Here is a 5,000-nt window from a genome sequence, read left to right on the forward strand (position 1 = left end):
TTACAGGGTCAGTCAAAGTGGTATGATAGGTGTTGTTTTACAGGGTCAGTCATAGTAGTATGATAGGTGTTGTTTTACAGGGTCAGTCATAGTAGTGTGATAGGTGTTGTTTTACAGGGTCAGTCATAGTAGTGTGATAGGTGTTGTTTTACAGGGTCAGTCATAGTAGTGTGATAGGTGTTGTTTTACAGGGTCAGTCATAGTAGTGTGATAGGTGTTGTTTTACAGGGTCAGTCATAGTAGTATGATAGGTGTTGTTCTACAGGGTCAGTCATAGTAGTATGATAGGTGTTGTTTTACAGGGTCAGTCATAGTAGTATGATAGGTGTTGTTTTACAGGGTCAGTCATAGTAGTATGATAGGTGTTGTTCTACAGGGTCAGTCATAGTAGTATGATAGGTGTTGTTTTACAGCGTCAGTCATAGTAGTATGATAGGTGTTGTTGTACAGGGTCAGTCATAGTAGTATGATAGGTGTTGTTTTACAGGGTCAGTAGTATGATAGGTGTTGTTTTGCAGGGTCAGTCATAGTAGTATGATAGGTGTTGTTCTACAGGGTCAGTCATAGTAGTATGATAGGTGTTGTTTTACAGGGTCAGTCATAGTAGTATGATAGGTGTTGTTCTACAGGGTCAGTCATAGTAGTATGATAGGTGTTGTTTTACAGCGTCAGTCATAGTAGTATGATAGGTGTTGTTGTACAGGGTCAGTCATAGTAGTATGATAGGTGTTGTTTTACAGGGTCAGTAGTATGATAGGTGTTGTTTTGCAGGGTCAGTCATAGTGGTATGATAGGTGTTGTTTTACAGGGTCAGTCATAGTAGTGTGATAGGTGTTGTTTTACAGGGTCAGTCATAGTAGTGTGATAGGTGTTGTTTTGCAGGGTCAGTCATAGTAGTGTGATAGGTGTTGTTTTACAGAGTCAGTCATAGTAGTATGATAGGTGTTGTTTTACAGCGTCAGTCATAGTAGTATGATAGGTGTTGTTTTACAGGGTCAGTCATAGTAGTGTGATAGGTGTTGTTTTACAGGGTCAGTCATAGTGGTACGAAACACATTTTGTCATAAGCATCGTCACATATAAATGTTTCCATAATTTCCATCTATTACTCTGAATCGTTCTCATGGACGATTAAATTAGTACATTTTCAAAATGGGAAACATATGGCCGCCTTTAATTGGCCAATTCCTCTCGCCAGTGTAGTGTTTTCACAAATGTAAAACCTAATGGAAAGACAAACGCTGTTAAGACAGACAGACAGACAGACAGACAGACAGACAGACCAGGTGACAGAACACCAGGGGACAGGACACCAGGTGACAGAACACCAGGGGACAGGACACCAGGAGACAGGACACCAGGTGACAGAAAACCAGGCGACAGGACACCAGGTGACAGTACACCAGGCGACAGAACACCAGACGACAGGACACCAGACGACAGGACACCAGGTGACAGAACACCAGACAACAGAACACCAGACGACAGAACACCAGACTACAGAACACCAGACAACAGAACACCAGACAACAGAACACCAGGCGACAGAACACCAGGCGACAGAACACCAGGCGACAGAACACCAGGACATCGAAAGCATCTACCATCTAGTGTTCTATTACTCAGTAGGACACGGCGTACATACACTACATCCCTTCTATCCTCTACTGAAGCACTACGGTGCTAACTACTACCGTATCTCAGGAGGCTCCTTCATCCTCCCTCCTCATCATCATCTCCTGTCCTCTACGTTGTAGGAAACAGGAAACACTACGGTCCTAACTAATACCGTATCTCAGGAGGCTCCATCCCTTCATCCTCCCTACTCATCATCATCTCCTGTCCTCTACGTTGTAGGAAACACTACGGTGCTAACTACTACCGTATCTCAGGAGACTACATCTCCTCATCATCTCCTGTCCTCTACGTTGTAGGAAACACTACGGTGCTAACTACTACCGTATCTCAGGAGACTACATCTCCTCATCATCTCCTGTCCTCTACGTTGTAGGAAACACTACGGTGCTAACTACTACCGTATCTCAGGAGACTACATCTCCTCATCATCTCCTGTCCTCTACGTTGTAGGAAACACTACGATCCTAACTACTACCGTATCTCAGGAGACTACATCTCCTCATCATCTCCTGTCCTCTACATTGTAGGAAACACTACGATCCTAACTACTAACGTATCTCAGGAGACTACATCTCCTCATCATCTCCTGTCCTCTACGTTGTAGTAAACACTACGATCCTAACTACTACCGTATCTCAGGAGACTACATCTCCTCATCATCTCCTGTCCTCTACGTTGTAGGAAACACTACGGTCCTAACTACTACCGTATCTCAGGAGACTACATCTCCTCATCCTCCCTCCATGTATCCTCCCTCTCCTCCGTGCTCCACCTCTCCATCCGTTGGCAGAACGGAACACCGGGGAGATAGAGGGCTGAGTACGAGCCTCTCCAGAGTTATGGTTCTACACATGTCCTGTGTAATCTGCCCTACCAACAGCGCTTAGAATAATTATTCATATTTAATCAGCTGCGCAGGATGTTACATCGTCTGCCTGCCGCATGCTAAGTCCTTTCCCTTGTTCCATTATAAAACTTTTACACAATCACACTGCTGCCGGCGAATGAGAGGAGTGAGGGAGAGGAGGAGTGCAGTAGGAGTGGAGGGGAGGGTGGAGGGGAGGGAGAGGGGGGAGGGAGAGGAGGAGCGCAGTAGGAGTGGAGGGGAGGGTGGAGGGGAGGGAGAGAGGGAGAGAGGGGAGGGTGGGGAGGGAGAGGAGGGAGGGAGAGGAGGAGCGCAGTAGGAGTGGAGGGGAGGGTGGAGGGGAGGGAGAGGGGGGAGGGAGAGGAGGAGCGCAGTAGGAGTGGAGGGGAGGGTGGAGGGGAGGGAGAGAGGGAGAGAGGGGAGGGTGGGGAGGGAGAGGAGGGAGGGAGAGGAGGACAGGGTCTAAATGGAAAGGGGAAAGTGGTTGGGCTTATAAAAACATAATGGGCTTGTCTGCTTTGATAAACTGACAACGTGGCTGGAATACACACAGAGAGAGAGGAAGGAAGGAAGGAAGGAAGGAAGGAAGGAAGGAAGGAAGGAAGGAAGGAAGGAAGGAAGGAAGGAAGGGAGAGAGAGAGACAGAGAGAGACAGAGAGAGAGAGAGATAGAGAGAGAGGGAGAGAGGAAGGAAGGGAGAGAGAGAGACAGAGAGAGACAGAGAGAGAGAGAGATAGAGAGAGAGGGGGGAGGAAGGAAGGGAGAGAGAGAGAGAGCAAACAAAGACGTGACAATGAGGTGATGAGGAAAAACAGAGGAGGGAGGAGTAAGGTGGGGGGATTAAAGAGAAATGGAAAGTGATGAAGAGGAAGACAAAGACAAAGAGCCAGAAGGAGAGGTGTGGCTGAGGGGAGGGACCATGGAAGGGAAGAACCAATCGCCATGTTGTGACCACGCCAACTATCTTCAGAATAGAAGGGGTTGACGGCAGAGTCTCAGATTGTAAACTGAATGAGGACTCACAAGTATAAACAGCTTCTCAAAGGGTTGATCGTGTCAGATTGAAAAAGATAAACAGAATCCAAACTGCCATTTTGTGAAAGCCAGTAGAGTAGAGTAAGTCTCCAGAATAGAAGGGGTTCTCATCAGACTGTAAACTAGAACTAAACATAAGATTCACCCTGCTCCAGAGTGGGGCGGCTTAATGCCCATAACCTTTATCTTCAAGGAAGGGAATTTCAGACCGCCATTTTGTGACTATGCCAACTAAGGCCCTGAGACAGACTAGCGTCCTGTCCAGGGAGTTGACTTGTATATCTAGCTAACACTAGAGAAACAGGAGATAGACTAGCGTCCTGTCCAGGGAGTTGACTTGTATATCTAAATAACACTACAGAAACAGGAGACAGACTAGCGTCCTGTCCAGGGAGGTTACTTGTACATCTAGCTAACACTAGAGAAACAGGAGACAGACTAGAGTCCTGTCCAGGGAGTTGACTTGTACATCTAGCTAACACTAGAGAAACAGGAGATAGACTAGCGTCCTGTCCAGGGAGGTTACTTGTACATCTAGCTAACACTAGAGAAACAGGAGACAGACTAGAGTCCTGTCCAGGGAGTTGACTTGTATATCTAGCTAACACTAGAGAAACAGGAGATAGACTAGAGTCCTGTCCAGGGAGTTGACTTGTATATCTAGCTAGCTAACACTACAGAAACAGGAGATAGACTAGAGTCCTGTCCAGGGAGTTGACTTGTACATCTAAATAACACTACAGAAACAGGAGATAGACTAGAGTCCTGTCCAGGGAGTTGACTTGTACATCTAGCTAGCTAACACTACAGAAACAGGAGATAGACTAGAGTCCTGTCCAGGGAGTTGACTTGTATATCTAGCTACGTAACACTACAGAAACAGGAGATAGACTAGCGTCCTGTCCAGGGAGTTGACTTGTATATCTAGCTACGTAACACTACAGAAACAGGATATAGACTAGCATCCTGTCCAGGGTGTTGACTTGTACATCTAGCTAGCTAACACTACAGAAACAGGAGATAGACTAGCATCCTGTCCAGGGAGGTGACTTGTACATCTAGTTAACTAACACTACAGAAACAGGAGATAAACTAGCATCCTGTCCAGGGAGTTGACTTGTACAGAAACAGGAGATAGACTAGCATCCTGTCCAGGGAGTTGACTTGTATATCTAGCTGCCTAACACTACAGAAACAGGAGACAGACTAGCATCCTGTCCAGGGAGGTGACTTGTACATCAAGCTGTCTCACTACAGAAACAGGAGATAGACTAATGTCCTGTCCAGGGAGATTACTTGTATATTTAGCTAACACTACAGAAACAGGAGATAGACTAGTGTCCTGTCCAGGGAGGTTACTTGTATATCTAGCTAACACTACAGAAACAGGAGATAGACTAGTGTCCTGTCCAGGGAGGTTACTTGTATATCTAGCTAACACTACAGAAACAGGAGATAGACT

At 46.2% G+C, this 5,000-nt stretch overlaps 1 protein-coding gene across 1 annotated transcript in view; it reads right to left on the reverse strand.

The window, feature by feature from the left end:
* LOC139373914 (protocadherin-17-like) overlaps positions 1-5,000 on the reverse strand; it is a 159,553-nt gene that overhangs the window by 89,502 nt on the left and 65,051 nt on the right. The window lies entirely within an intron of this gene.

This window comes from Oncorhynchus clarkii, chromosome 18 (genome assembly GCF_045791955.1).
Source record: "Oncorhynchus clarkii lewisi isolate Uvic-CL-2024 chromosome 18, UVic_Ocla_1.0, whole genome shotgun sequence".
Lineage (NCBI taxonomy): Eukaryota > Metazoa > Chordata > Actinopteri > Salmoniformes > Salmonidae > Oncorhynchus > Oncorhynchus clarkii.